This window comes from Melospiza melodia, chromosome 9, assembly GCF_035770615.1.
Source record: "Melospiza melodia melodia isolate bMelMel2 chromosome 9, bMelMel2.pri, whole genome shotgun sequence".
NCBI lineage: Eukaryota > Metazoa > Chordata > Aves > Passeriformes > Passerellidae > Melospiza > Melospiza melodia.
This window is the reverse complement of record NC_086202.1, coordinates 31025683-31041608: the sequence shown is the minus strand read 5'-3', so window position 1 is coordinate 31041608 and position 15926 is coordinate 31025683. Positions and strand designations below refer to the sequence as shown.

The 15926-nt window shown below is 45.3% G+C and overlaps 1 protein-coding gene across 3 annotated transcripts in view; it reads right to left on the bottom strand.

The window, feature by feature from the left end:
* The window catches only part of PCDH15 (protocadherin related 15), a 642661-nt gene that overhangs the window by 317153 nt on the left and 309582 nt on the right, over positions 1–15926 (bottom strand). The window lies entirely within an intron of this gene.

Sequence of the window (15926 nt, the reverse complement as noted above, 5' to 3'; positions counted from 1 at the left end):
TGATATTAGCACCATGCTCTAACCAACTCAGAGCCCCATCCAGCCTTGATGCAGACCCCACAGCATTCCATGGCACCCCTCCAGCCTCCCTCACCCCCTCAAGTGTCACTTTGCTGGGAGTACATCACACACAGCATCTCCCCTGCCAGGGCCTCACAATGTCCATCATTTGGGCAAGCAGAAGCTCCGGAGAAGACAAATCTTTTATATCCACACTCCAATGCCCTGCAAAGGATGAATTAACACAGTTTTTCTCCAGGCCCACCCTGCAAAGAGTCAGCCCCACCAGCAGCACCAGCTTCACTGCATGTTCACGCCAGAAGTAGGGAAACAGAGAGAGGATTTTGTGTAGCTTGTTTCCTACAATATCCATAAATTCAGAGGTAGATCAGGTATGCTGTAATCCTACTCTTTTAATCCTACTCTTTTTGGGACTGCAGAATCAAGTTCTGAACAGTGTTAAGTGTTAGAGTAGAATGATGGTGGGGAATTTTTGTTGTAATTGTGATGAAGGGTGGGCTTTGTGTAAATTGTTCATTTTTGTTCGGTGTTGAGTTGGGTTTGGTGTTGGGAATTTGCTTGTTTGGTGGTTTTTGTGGTTTTAAGTGAAGGTTGTGTGATAAATGTGGATTTTAATAATTCTTAAATAGCTTAAATAAAGTTTCCAGCAGCGTTCACCCAGCAACAACAGCCCTGACCAGTTCATTAACTGGTTCCAAAGAATGCTGTGATGACCTTACGTGGTTCACAGTGATTTCATCCCTGCCTAGGCTGCACCAAAGCAAAGAGATACAAAAGCTGAGCCACATAAGTGGTGCTGAACACAGAGCATTATAAAATTATATATTATATATACAAAATATAATAGTATTATAATACAATTATTTGCAATACACAGCATTTAAAAAGCAAATGCTCAGGGTACTTCTGAAACAGAGCCCCCAAAGCACCAAGTGTGGGAAAAACTCATTACAAAGCTTTTAAAGGAAGGATACAAGGATACAAGGATAAAGTGTGCAAATACCTCACCAAATTAAAATTAAGTGTGGGTTATTTCTGAACCAGGGATGTAAATTATGCACCAAGAAACAAGCTCCCAACCTTTGTGTCAGACAGCAGCTGTTTGATTTGGCTGCTCCCTGGGCTGGGAGAGCTCTGCTGCTGGCTGTGCCCAAGATGGGATTACAGAGATTTTCCAAGCACTTCTGCCAGAGGACAAAGGATTCTACAAATCCCACAGGTGGGATCAGGGAATGCACAGGACCTGCAGATCATGGCAGGATCAGGAACTCTCACTGGGGGAACCAAAATTCCTCCACATCCCAGAAGCATCTTGGTCTCAGCAAACTCAATCCGTACCAAACCATTTTTGTCCCAATGAATCATCCAAAATTACAGCTCCAATTGCTCATGGATTGTCACAATCCTGCTTTATTCAGGCCTCATTTTGAGCTAAGATAGTGGAAGTGCTTAAAAATTATAACATTTGTTTAACTCAGAACCTAATGTGTGCTTGTGTGCTGGGAGGGGAAAAAGCACCTCAAGAAATGGTAATTTTTGGAAATGCAAAAGGTTTTGCAGCACCTTGAATGCCACAGAGGAAGTAGATTCAGCAGCCATGGCTGCAAATCCAAAGCTCTGGTGATATCCCAGAGACAGAATAGCTCCAGGAGGAAAAGCCACTACGGAATTTCAAATTCAAAGCTCTGGTGATATCCCAGAGACAGAACAGTTCCAGGAGGAAAAGCCACTGCAGAATTTAAAAGCCAAAGCTCTATTGATATCCCAGAGACAGAACAGTTCCAGGAGGAAAAGCCACGACGGAATTTCAGTTCCAAAGCTCTGGTGATATCCTAGAGACTGAACAGCTCCAGGAGGAAAAGCCACTACAGAATTTCAAATCCAAAGTTCTGGTGATATCCCAGAGACAGAACAGTTCCAAGAGGAAAAGTCACAGATGAATTTCACTTTATGAAAGGTGGGCATGATAATAAAAACCATTATAAAATGTCAGTAGACATTTTATGCTTTAATAGAGCCCACAATTATTTTTGCATCATAATATTGTGATACTATGATGCAAAAGTTTTCTTCTTAAAAGCCTGGATTTTTGTACTGGAACCTTGAAGCTCTCCCTCCCTCCCTTCCAACCCAAACCAACAGTTTGGATCTATGTGTGCATGAACTTGGGATCACCTAACACTGGAGGAAATAAAATCTGAAATATCTTCTCCATAGAGGGACCAGAGCAGCAGCATTTGAAGGGATGTGTTCTGATGAATGTCTGTGCTAGATCAGGACAGAGCAAACAAATCCCACATCCCTTGTGCTCCCCAGATGAAATAAACTCTGATTATTCAGTTTTGTGGGAGCCATAGTTAATGGCAGGTTGGAAACATCCCATCTCTGTCCTAATTTGGGGCAGAATTTTTCCATTTTGGTTCTCTCCAAGAGCTGCCAGAAAGGCAAAACCATTGAAGCAACCAATAAATTTGATCTTACTGCTTCTCCAGACAAGATTCTCCAAAGGATTTTCCCTTGGAGACAGAGACAGGGAGCCAGAAAAGAGCCATATGTTAAATTTCAATATTGGCTGTGATCAAAATCCCTCTGGGAAGGGCTGATCCAGGTAAATTGCATTGGGGGGCAGTAATGCCTTAAACTGGAAGCAACACATGGGTGGTGGCTGTGGTGTCCTTAAGAGAATTAAGAACTCTCCAGAAATTGGGCCACTGTTGGGGAATCTCATTTTCCAGACACAAAGAACAAAAATTACAAATAGCAGCTTAATTTGTTTGCTCTCATAGAGGATTGATCCAGCAGGAAACCTTTGTATCTGGGAGAAATAAGGTTAATACATTCTCAGTTTGGAGAGGATTCACTGACAGAAAATGAACTGGATTTGAATGATAATCAGTTGATTAAACAAGATGGAAAAACAAAAGAAAAAGGGGTTGTAATTAAGGATTATCAGCATTTATTTGAGGAAAAAAAGAGAAGAAATTAAGGGAAGTAACTAGAAAAATCAACTGAAATGAGAATCTCAGGTATCTGAAAATGAAGCAGGTCCAGAAATCTTTAAATGCCAGGTGCCAAATATTCCAAAGATAAAAGAGAGAGGGAAAGATTCTCAAGATGAAGGACTCTGTATGGGTGCACACCTATCAGGGAACTACCTCCAACATTAGAAGGCTTTTCATAGAAACCTATGGGGTTTTAAAAACCCTAAAACCAGACACAATGAAGAAATTAAAAGAAAATCTAGGGAGAATTGGTGTAACAGAATCTCAGGAAGATCTCAAGAATGCAGTATTTTCCTGTTTTTGAGAACTTTATGAAGATTTTTGGGTGCTTTATGAAGGCAGAGGTCAGGAAAAGAACAATGTGGGTTTCTCTGCAGCAAAATGGGTATTTTGGGAAGGCTAATCACCAAATCATTAAGGTTGGAAAAGACCTCCAAGGTCATCAAATCCAGTGAGTCTTAAGTACAAAGGAAATTTTTGACCTTGTTTTCAGTAAGGGTGTTCATATTTACCAGGGGAGGAGAGAGAGGGGGTGAGTGGTGAAGAAGTGAAAATGAAAAAAGAAATGAAATAAAATATAAAGAAACACAGGGGTACAAAAGAAGAAATCATCATAAAGGGAATAAAAGCTGTAGGGGCCATTAAAGTCAAAGGCAGAGTTTGGAAAGAAAGAGCACACAAAATTGAACACCACTCCAATATTTCCTTTAACTGGGATACTGCAGACAATTAAAGAGCAGGGAATTAATTATTCATGCCTAAGAGAAGAATTCTCTCCAAGCCTACATCACTTCCTTTAGTGGCACAGAGACCCAAGTGCTCTTCCCTTCAAATTTCTTTCCAAAGAGATGAAAGCACTGAGAAACATGACCAAATTTCTTATTATTCAGCACAAGGTAGCTCATGAGAGACTAACTAAGAGATTATTCACCAGATAACATTCCCCAAACGCTGGAGATCCCATTAATCTGGGGTTTAGCTGAGTATTCAGCAGTGTCACGTGGGAAAATGGGAGTTAAGCTGCCACCAGCAGAGGCATTTAGGGGTAGGTGAGCATCTGGCTCATGGAGAGACAACAGCAGAAGTCCTGAAAACTTAAGTGATTATTAGAGGGTCTTAAAATTCAGGCTTGGAACTGATCCCATTAAACTTTTCAGCAGTAGCTGTGTCACTGGTGGCAGGAACAGGTTGATCCTGTGTGACGCAGAGGGGACACAGGACGTGGAGGAGAGGCCATGGACAGCGCCCAGAAATAACTGGAGGCTCTGAAGGAGAAGAAGCAGGATAAATTCAGAGAGGCTCAGCTCAGGGTCAGGTACTTAGGGAGTGCAAGACATTTCCTGGAGGGCTGTGAAGAGCCCAGTGGAAACCACAGAGGAGGAGCAGGAGTGTGAGTTAATTTCAGTGGAATGATAAAACTTCCTTTTTTTTTTTTGCCATGGAGTGAGAAGAGGGAACAGATTACCAGTGCCAGAGGGGAAGATCAGATGGAATTTTGGGCAGGAATTGTTCCCTGGCAGGGTGGGCAGGCCCTGGCACAGCTGTGGCTGCCCCTGGATCCCTGGCAGTGCCCAAGGCCAGGCTGGAGCAGCCTGGGACAGTGGAAGGTGTCCCTGCCATGGCAGGGGTGGAATGGATGGGATTTAAGATTTCTTCCAACCCAAACCATTCTGGCATTCTAAAGACCAGCAGCCCAACCCCATCCTCGTTTTTGGAAGGGCTCAGTGATGACACCAGGAGGGATCTGGCATTAAGGCAGCAGGACCAGCCCCACAGCTGCAGATGCAGATGGTCTTTCCCTGTCTGAGGCTCCTAATGCACATTTAGAATGATGAACTCAGAACCAGTGGTGCTAAAACTGCCTCCAAACATCAGCGTTGCCACCTCTCAGCCCCAAAAGTTCACTGGTGCTATTAAACTACACCAATGCCCTTCACAAGTCCACTCTTTATGAAAATTTTTCTTTCTTTTTTTTTTAAAATAAAACTAATTATTGTGAATAAGAGCCTTTCATAAAGACACAAAAAATACTAATCCACAATTTAAAAAGCTAGTTAAAACTGGCCATCTCAAACCATAGCCTGCAGCACAAAAGGAATTAATTTTCACATTATACCTTTAACCCTTACAACAATTTAGCTGTACAGCAAGCTGTGACAGAATACAGCATGGCCACTTAGTTTTATTTTTCATCTAAAGAGCTTAAATTTAGTTCATTTCATATTATTTGAAAGTAGTTGTGAGGAAAATTTTCTTCAGTATAAAGACTCATCTCCTATTCTTAAAAGAAGAAATTACCAGACAATCCCAGACACTAGGAAATCAGGATGCTCCTAAAAAGAAAAATGAGAGAAAAAGAAAAAAAATTCTAACCCCCCCACTTTTAAACTAGAAGGGGAAAAAAAAGGCTCTAAAGCCTTCCTACCTTTCCAAGGAACATTAAAAAATTTTGCAGCACAATTTTCCAGGCGACTGCCTTTGTGGCAGAGCCATTACACCTGAGCAAATATGACACAAGGTGACAATACAATTATTCCAAGCAGTGATTTAGCACGAGTAGAACACCATAAAGAAGATATCGAGCCCCAAACTTCTCCACAGGCTGCACATTGCCTCTCCAAGGGTAAGGTGTGAAACACAGCACCTGGGAGGAACTTTCTTGCCTCAGCAGCTGCAGACAACAGCTGGGAGTGGAGGCTTCATCCTTGAGCAGAGCTGTCCTCTGCTTAAATTCCACTCTTATTTCTTAGGGGTGCACCTGCCAAGCCACAGGGATCATGTTCCTGAAACCTGAGTGCTGCCACAGGCAGATAAAATGCATCAAATAACCCCTGGCTCACCGTTCTGCTGCCTCCCCTGGCAAAGAAAACCCCAAAGCCCCCCTGAAATTCTGATAAGAGCAACTGAGAATTCACAGGCAAAGCCTGCAAAGCAAAACTCTACCATGTGAAAGTCCAGGCCATTAATATCATTAATTATTTACCATATCTACTGTAATATCAGCTTGCCAGCTCCACCAATCAGCTGGCTTTATGGGGAGGAAGGAAATGTGGACTTGGGGTTACCCTTCCACAGGGAATGTTGTGCTCCTGTGACAGCACAGCACCTCAAACACCACCCTTGGTGTGGAGAAATACGAACACACACCTCCCCTCTGCCTTCAAATGCTACATCAAGTTTGCTTGTTTACTCATTTGCACTTGTTTACAGTTCTCCAGATTAAATGGGATGCAGTAATCACTAAAATTCCCCTTTTTAAAAAAGAAATCATAAGTAGTGGCAACATGGCAATCAACACCAGGCAAGCAAAACGCAGGATTCCATAAACAGTAATTAATAAAGTAATACCAAATTAACAGATAAGGAACAAGTAATAAAAACCCCAAAACTCAAAAAGCAACCAAGCAACCAACAAAAAGCCAACAACAACAACAACCCAAACCAACAAAGTGACGAAACAAAAGTATGCAGTGAGAAGAGTTAAATATGAAGGAATTCAAGGTATGACCAAAAGAAATGGTTGTCTTTTTGTTTTTGTTTTTTTTTTTAATTAGGGTTAACTAAGAGAGAAGATTATAGAAAGTATAACAGAGCACTAACTACTGAATATAGAGGCTAATCAATAAATTAGCCAGGTACAAACCCTTCAGTTTCCTAATCCTCAACTCTACAAACTGCAAGACCCAGGCAGAATGCTGCTGGGCATGGGAGCTCTGCAAAGGAATTCCTCTGAGGAAGAGGAGTGGAGCTGTGGGACCTCCACTGTGCCACCAGCATGAATTTCCAGCCCAAACAAGAGAAAAGCGAGTGCTCGGGTCTTTCCTGCCTCACTGCAGGGAAACCACGCTGGTGGAAAGACACAGACCTCAGTTTGACTAAGGACATTCAACTGAAGCCCGGTGGTTTTTACTGATTCCCCCCATTGCAAATCTAACACGAGACTCATGATTCTTCTAAAGAGGTGAATAAAATACCAGTCCTGGGCTTACTTTTACCTGAATTCCAAGGGAAATCAAACCCATGACCCCCCCAGTTTGAACGGGCAGCTCAAAGTTTGCGGTGCTGGCTGATGCAGCAAGTTCCCCCGGGAGCAAGAACAGCAAGAACACACCTGCACCCTCCTCTCCTCTTCCCGAGCAACCCCGGCGCTGTGACAGAGCAGCAGCGAGCCCAGCATCCAACAACCCGACACAAAAATACCTCGGCATGTCAGAGCAGGAGGCGCCCGGCCATTCCCCACCGGCGGCTCCGCGTCCCGCCGGCTGCCGCTGCTGCGATGGGCAGGGATGCGCCTGCCCCTTGCCGGCTCCCCGGGCACTCCCCCGCTCCCAGCCTGGCTTCCCGGGCACTGCCCCCCTCCCTGCCCGGCTTCCCGGCCCCTCCTGGCTCCTGGCACTGCCCCCCTCCCAGCCCGGCTTCCCAGCTCCTCCTGGCTCTTCCCCGCTTCCAGCCCTCCTGGCTCCGGGCACTCCCCTCGCTCCCAGCTCCCCTGGGTGTCTCTCCTCTTCTCGTCCTCTCTCGGCTCTCCCCGGCTCGGAGCGCTGGGTACCGAACCCCCCGAAGCTCCCCAGCAGCCGCTCCCCGGCTCCGGGTCCGTCTGTCTGTCCGTCTGCCCGCAGCTCGGTGCCGGGGAAGGCAGCAGCTCCCGGCATCATTTGCCAGGACAGCAGGAATGCCGCTGGACACAGCGATGCTGCTGGTTGAGGCTCTCATCCCCCGGGATACAGGTGCCTCAAGCAGGCTCTTACTCACCTTCGAGGAATTGAAACAGCATTCCCTGAAAATCCCCTTTGCAATCCCTGGGAACTTCACGGACTCGCCGTGCAACTCATGGGAGACCACGCGGGCATCTGATGGAGCTTACTTAAATCAGAGTCGTGGTTTGGGCTGTCTGGTAATTTGGTGTTACTTTAGTAATTACTGTTCATGGAATCTTACATTTTCCTTGCCTGGTGTTGATTGCCATGCTGCCACTACTTATGATTCTTTTTTCAAAAGGGGAATTTTAGTGATTACTGCATCCCATTTAATTTAAAGCCCAGCCAGTTCCACCCTCTTCCACTGTCCCAGGCTGCTCCAAGCCCATCCAACCTGTCCTTGGGCACTGCCAGGGATACAGGGACAGCCACAGCTGCTCTGGGCACCCTGTGCCAGGGCCTGCCCACCCTCACAGGGTAAAACTTCTTCCCAATATCCCAGCAAAATTCCCCCTCTTTCAGTTTGTATTTCCTTTTTTTTTTTATTATTTATTATTAAAGGGGAGCTCCTAACACAAGGTTTATATGGTCATGTAACAACTGTAACACCAGAGCACTCCAGTTCTTGAAAACTTCTACTAGGATTAAAATTGTTCCTAAGTCCTTCAAAAAATAAGTACCAAGGTTGTTGCAAACTTACCTAATGCTACTGCTTCTCACCCACAAGCCCCAATTACCAGTATGACTTAAAACCTTAATTTCTTCTCTAAAAAAAAAAATCAGAATGAGCATTGTGTTATAAGACCTGGAATATTATTTATACCTGAGCACCAAAACCAATGAAAATAAAATTAAAAATCTTATATCCATAGTAATACATAGGGTAACTCCTCTTTCTTGTGCTATATTATATATATATACATATATATACACACAGTAGCTGTGTGCTATATTTAGTTTTTTTCTACCATTTATTAATAAGATTTATCTGTGCTGTGAGATCCACCTGTCCCTCACACAGATCTGTATTTCTGTTACAGTGCTCACTCCTCACATGTTCCCAAAACACTAAAGCCAGCTCCCATGAAATCACCAGTATGAGATTTTCAAGGCAGGATTTGTCCCCCAGGAATGAAGAAATCCTCCAGGCAGAAAGGACAACCCAAGAGAAGCTGCCTCTGAAGGAGAGAAAAGGCTTCTTGCTCCCAGACATGTGCATTCAATATTTGATATGCTCCAAGAATGCTATTGTTGGTAGCTTCCCATTCCCTCAGAACATCATCAAAAGGAAGTAATTCACCTTGTGGTGATCTGGGAGTGCTTGGCAGCAGGGAGTTCTTCTGGAGGATCTGACAGGAATAATGATGATTGGCAGCAAAGGTGCTCAGGAAAGGTTCCCTCTCCTCTGTGAGCATCCTGCCTCTCCCCAACAATCTGACCCAAGCACAGCCAGGGCCAGCCTCTCACTCAGGGTTTTCCTGGATGAGCTGCACTCTCCTCGGGATGCATTTGCACAGGGAAGGCTAAATTCCACTTCAGCCAGACTCAGGTGCATTTCTCTGCACTCAGGGAGAGGATGATCTGGAAATAAATTCTGGTTTTGTAAAAAGCAGGAGCCAAAGTTCTGTTAGAGCCTTGTGAGTTCTTCAATATTATCCCCATCTGCCAATTCCAACCTGTCCTAGGAAAGTAACCCAGCTGTCCCAGACAGACAGAGCTGACCTAATACAGAGCTCTAGCTTTGATTCTCTTATATCTCAGTACAACAAGTTCTTCAGTCTTTTAAAACTTGCATAAAGTCCCTTCTCATCTTCCAACTCTTTTAAACGCCTCAGATGACACTGAGATCTTTGGTAATTATGGAGCTTGCCCTCCCAAAACACGTCTCTGGGCATGCAGAGGAGAAGAAGGTGACTGGGATCAGTCAGTCTGGATTTACCAAAGCTAAATCATGCCTGACCAACCTGTCTAGGATACAGTGACAGAAATAATAAAGGGATGGAACGTGGATGAGCTCACAGCAGTTATAATTTCCCTTGACTTTCCCAGACTTTCAGCACTGTCTCCCACGATATTTTTGTATCCAAGTGAGGACAGTGTGGTCTGAAGTGGTGGACAAGTGAAAAATGGGTGAACTCAAAACCTGGTTAAAGGACAGGGCTTAGATGGGGCAGGAGGAGACACAACAGCAGAGCTTTTCCTTTAGGAAAAAAATGCTGGGGCACTGAACAGGCTCCCCAGGGAATGGGAACAGCCCCAAGGCTACCAGAGCTCCAGGGTGGGATTGTTGGGGTGTCCTGGGCAAGCCAGGAGCGGGACTGGATGATCCCTGTGGGTCCCTCCCAGCTCAGGATGTCCCATGATTCATAAGCTGAAGCACTCAATGAGGATAATGAGGTATAACATTTCCTCTCAAGGACAGGTAAGAGGTGCAGCAGGGGCTTTGGAGTCTCCATCCTTATGTTTTTTTCTAGACAAAGCCCTGGAGAACCTGGTCTGAACCAAAACTGGCCCTGCTCAGCCTTGGTGGGACCAATGATTTTATTTCATTACATTTTACAGCAATTTCTTTCCTTACTGAGTAGTTGCTAAATAGATTTGGGAAGTTGAAGCTACTGCTTAGGAAACAAATATTGGATTGAGTCTAGAAGTTACCAGCATGTATTTCCAGTTAAAAGCAGGACTACAGCTGTGCAATAAAGTAAAAAATCTGAAGGAATTCGACATTTTCTGTAGTTTAGTTGAGGCAAAGACAGTACTGACAGCTTTCTGCTGTATAGGTGTCTGGTTTGTGTAAGGAGCAACACAAGGAGCCCAAGGAAGCTCCTGGAATTGCAGCAGACAAATACAGGATCTTTTCATCTCCCACCTGATGATGCAACATTTTTATTTTCTTCCTGTAAAGCAGAAAGTTTGCAGCTCTAGAAGGCCAAAGATGCAGATGGCAACTCAGTGACTGTGATGAAAATGATTTCAGGGAGGACTAATAATGATTCCTGTTGATTTCCTGTCATTTCAGTTGGTTTGACCTTGGAGGAGAAGGTTGGGGTGTTCTGTAATTCCCTGCAAACAAGAGCTCACAGTAAAATGCTGACCACCTCTTAACTGCAGCCCTATGTCACAATGTGCCCCTGAGCAGGCAAAAAAAACCTTCTGGGGAGGAGAAAAGGGTAAAAATTTAAAGACAATTTGCACAGGGATACGTCAGAAACGTCCTCTCTGATTCTGTGCATCCTTTTCTGAGTATTTTTGTCACTGAGAGGCAAAAGGGGGTAAGGAAAGACAATCTTCCCTCTGGAAGTCTGGGCAGAGCCCTGCAATCTGCCCATCTGTTCACAGGGAGGGATTACACCAAATCCCACTGAGCCTGCACGCTGACAAATCCAGGAGGAGCAGTAATTGGCTTACTGTAGTTTGTTAGATTCATAATTTGATCACAAACTCCTCTCAAGGCAAGCTCATCCACGGCATTCATTCCTCTGCCTTTCCTATGGCTCATTTGTTCTGCAGCACTATAAATATTATGTGAATGAAAATCACAGGAAATGGCTATTCTGTGCTCCAGTGCTTTATTAAGAGATATCTATTTCCAAAAAAAAAAAAAAAAAAAAAAAAAAAAGGAAAAAGAAAAAAAAAGCGCTAATTATATCTGCATTTACACAGCTCCTTTTTCAGAAAGATTATCCAAGACTCTTTATAGAGCAGCAAATGACAAGCCCAGAGCTCTGCCTATGTGCAACAATCAGATATATTCCATATGCAGCTGCCATAAACATTTCTATTCATGCCAGTTCATCTGTGCTGGGATTAACAGAGTGAGAAAAGCTGGCCAAGGACACCTATTTAAAGAAGCAGGAGGTTTAAGTGGATGGAACCCACACAGTGACTTCACATTTAAAGCACAGGGCAGCTCATGATGGTGTAACCTGGAATTCTCACTGCAAACACAACACTTTGGGTCCAATCCTGCCTTGGAAATGATGCTGGGTGTGCCAGGAGCACTTTTGGGGCAGGTGCTAAAAATACCTGCACAAAACCAGCAGGGCAAGGACTCCAAGCATGGTGGGGGGCTTTGCACAGTCTGGGATTTGGGACAAGGTGTTCCCAAGGATGACAAAACTCTATCCCAGCTAGGAGGCATTGGGGCAGAGCAGGAGGAAAAGCCCTCAGTGCAATGTTGTGGAGCACACCAGCCTGGCAGCCCTGAGCTGAACCAAGATTTCAGGGAAATACATGGAATTTTCAATGCCCAAATCAATGTTCCTCTCTCACAGGGGAGCTGTGTGCCTCTGGCAGTTTTGCCTCCTCATTTCCCAGCCGTGACTCTGTGCACGTGCAGAACTTGGTGCTGCAGAGGCTGAGAACCACATTTCACACCTTAAGCCAGGTGAAATCCAGAGGCTAAGATGCACAAATAGGCTTCCTCATGCTTCACCTCCTGTGGCCTCACTCCCACATGCCGAGCCCTGCAGGGAATTACTACTCCAGCTTTCTACAAACACTCACTCAGCTGGAGAAGGCATGGAGATTTCCAGGATTGAGCAGGATTTCCTCATCCTCCACATGGGAAATGAATCCAAGCTCCAGCCCCTCAGGACCAGAAAGAGCCCACAGCACTTCTGTTCAGCAGGAAAACAATTCTAGCATCAGCACAAAGAGTTTTGGGATTCCTCACCTGGCTGCTGAATCCCTGCCAGCAAAGCAGGTTATACTGGGCTGCAAAGCCAGATTAAGAGATAACTCCTCTCTAGGCTGGTCCAGAAAAAACGCAGGGAAAGTCCTGGGACAGAATCCTCCTTTTGTGCCATGCTGGACAGAGAAAACATGAGCTTTTCTTCTTTGGAAGAGGATAAAAATCCATCTGTAAAGCCCCGCTCGGGTGGGTGGCACAGCAGCCCTCAGGGAGAGGATGTCACCTGGTGCTCCTCCTGCCCAGGGTCACCAGGGTGTGTGGCACATGTCATGTTTACAGTGCAGGGTGTGGCACAGGCTCTGGAGCTGAGCAGGGTGCCCAGGGAAGCCTGGTGGGAATACTGAGGCTGCCTGGTTCTTGTAAAACCACCATGTCCCTGTGAGAGGCACTGGGTGGGGATCCAGGGACCCCAAAAGATGCAGCAGGGTTGTGAAAATTCACTCAGGGTTTGGAAGGGGGCAGAGGAATGTAGCACATACAGCAAATGCATGCACACGGATAAATACAAATATAAAAAATACACTTTTTAAAAAATATACACACTCGTATGTAAAAAGTAAAGCTTAAAAAGTGCCTGGTAAATGGGTACATTTTACTTGGTGCTCTAAAAGTTCAGCAGCTCCTAACCCCATTCCACCATTTTAAACCCACCCAAGGCTGGAACCCTAAACAAGCACCTCAAGCATAAGAAACTGAAGTCACAATCACACAAAACACAGGAATTGTCATTTTCCCTGTCCTTTCTCCCTCTGGATTCAGAGGCTGTGAGAGCTGTCCTAGGTACCAGGGCAGTGCCACCTCTCTTCCACATCCAAATGCCACAGCCTGGTCCTACAGACAGAGTTCAGATGCCTCTGTCCTGCAGGCACTGTCCACAAGCAGGTAAAAAAATCAGCCTTATAAAGAGGTTTTTTTCTGTGCAGAACTGCTCAGCAAGGCAGGAACCCAACAGCTCCACGGCCATGGCCTGGCTTCACTCCCTACTACAGCAACGAGGACGTCACAGGCTGAGCTGTGGATAAAGAACATTTTATTCCTGCCCTGCTTGAACCCAGCTCGTTTGGAGTTGTAGCCCGCCTCCTTCTCCCCAGGTGAGCTGGCAGAGGCAGCAGGGGAAATACACAAACCCCACTTCAATTATTTGCTCATCCTTCAGCAATAAAAGGGCAGAGAAAGGCACTGCACAAAATGAAATGCTCTTTGGAGCAAAGGGGTATTTTAAATCCAAATATTCTTATGAGAGATTTGATATCTCCTCATCCAATAATTTTGGAAAAGCTGTAATCCTGTCTGGGAGATTTCCCTAACTGCTCCAGCAATAAAGCAAACACTGCACCAGGGCTTTTCAATATTTTTGTTTCTCTCTGTGGTACCTTCTCTCACACTCTGCTCACTTTCCACCAGAACATTCAAGGCATTCATTTGATTATCTGCTTTTCACTACCTGGAATTTTAGTCTTCAAATGGCAATTCTTTAATGGTTTATTGCTCACAATTAAATTTTTGGAAAGGTAAAAGGCTCTCTTTGGAGTTGCAGCTTTAAAGCACCACAGCATAACACATGCAGTCCTACACAGTACAACAATCCACTGAATTTCCTTTTAGCAGATCTCCTATGGTTTATATTACATTCTTATAGTATATTATTATTCTTTTCACACCCCACAGCCCCCATGAGGAGTTACCACACACTGAAAATTTACCCCCAAAAAAGAACTTTTTGCTCTCCGACCTGCATGGATTCTCCCCCAGGACACAATGGCAGCCTCCGTTCCGGCATTGACCCTCCTGGTTGGATCCTCATAGGAATTCCACTTTGGACAAGAAGTCTTTTATTCCTGGAATTCTACAGAGCTGCAAGTTAGCTGAGGACTGTAAGTCAACTGCATGCTGGCTCCCTGTCAGTCAGGGCTAATTCCCACAGATTAGAGAAGGAAATCCGTACAGTTCCCCAGGTCCTAAACCCTACCGCTAAGAGAAGAGAATTTTTTTTCCTTCCCAAGTCATCTTTTGGGATTAAAAAAAAAAAATTAAAAAAATGCCCATGAACCATTGCTATCTGCACCCAAAGTATCAGAGGAGATGAACCAAGAGCACCAATCCCTGCCTGTGTGTCAGTTCCCAGATCACCCACTCCCGGCACTGAGCGCGTTCACCCCAAATAACATCACGATCCCGCAGTTATTGTTGTCAGCAACAACCCCACAACCACAAATCCCTCCCCTCTGCTTCCCTGGTGTCCTCAGACAACTGGTCTCTGAGGAGTGCTGAGCACTGTTACTCTGAATAGGCGGGTTTGAATCACTGTGGAGGACAGACAGAAAACTGAGTTCATTCTGTTGTCTTTCACCACAAAATGAAGACTTTCCCTGGATTCAGAGGGAAATTTGCCCTCCTGATTCCTTGGTGCCTCCAGTCGAGGGCTGTGGGTATCACTTGGCAGTGAGATCCTCTTATTTGAACTGAGCTCTTTTAGACTTTCTCCACACCTTCTCTGGTTCATGGAATCACAGAATATTCTGTGAGCTGGAAGGGACCCACAGGGATCATTCAGTCCAACCCTTGGCCCTGCACAGACACCCCAGCAATCCCACCCTGTGTGCATTGTCCAGTTCTTCCTCCTCTCCAAGTCTCCTTCTCCCCCTGGAGACAGAGGAGTCATAAACCATCACTGAGAGATTCCAAGTTAAAGGTGAGAGCAAAGAAGTGCTCTGTTGCTCAGCTGAAATCCCACACAGCAAACAGCCCAGCAGACACAGCTGCCATGGAATCCCAGGATGGTTTGGGTTGGAAGGGACCTTAAACTCATCCAGTGCCACCCCTGCCATGGGCAGGGACACCTTCCACTATCCCAGGCTGCTCTGAGCCCCATCCAACCTGGCCTTGGGCACTGCCAGGGATGAATCAGTCACAGCCTCACAGGGGAACCTGCAGGAGAGGAGAATTCCCCACTGTGCCCCAAACCCTCTTTTCCTCAGTTCTGGATAAAAGAGAGTTTCAATGCCCTTTCATCAAAAAGGCACCAACTGGCACAGCTCTGAGGCTGCTCTTTTGGAGCTCCTTTGGGTCAAAGGTGGAGGCCTTTGGATCCAGGAACAGGATGCCTTCATCACTTCAGGGCAGGGACAAACTCCCTATCCCTGGAAGTGTCCAAGGAACATGTGGATGTGGCACTTGAGGACATGGAGAACACCGCAGTTGATGGTTGGACCTGAAGACCTTACAGGTCTTTTCCAACACTAACAATCCCATGATTCCATGATTTCACTTTTATTCTCTGAGTGAATGGGAATATTTAGGATGAGAATCCTAAAATATGACCAGGAGTTCACAGTTATGCAGTTCTGAGCTTCTCCTGAGACACTTAGGGATTAAATTCCAACGGAGACTTTGCCATCAGTCCAACACGATGGCAGCACTGCTGTTTTTCCCAACTCTTGAGTCTTGTACACAGGTGAGCAGGGAGACAATAATCACCTTTCCAGTGCCAAGGAGCTTATTTGACACGTGGCT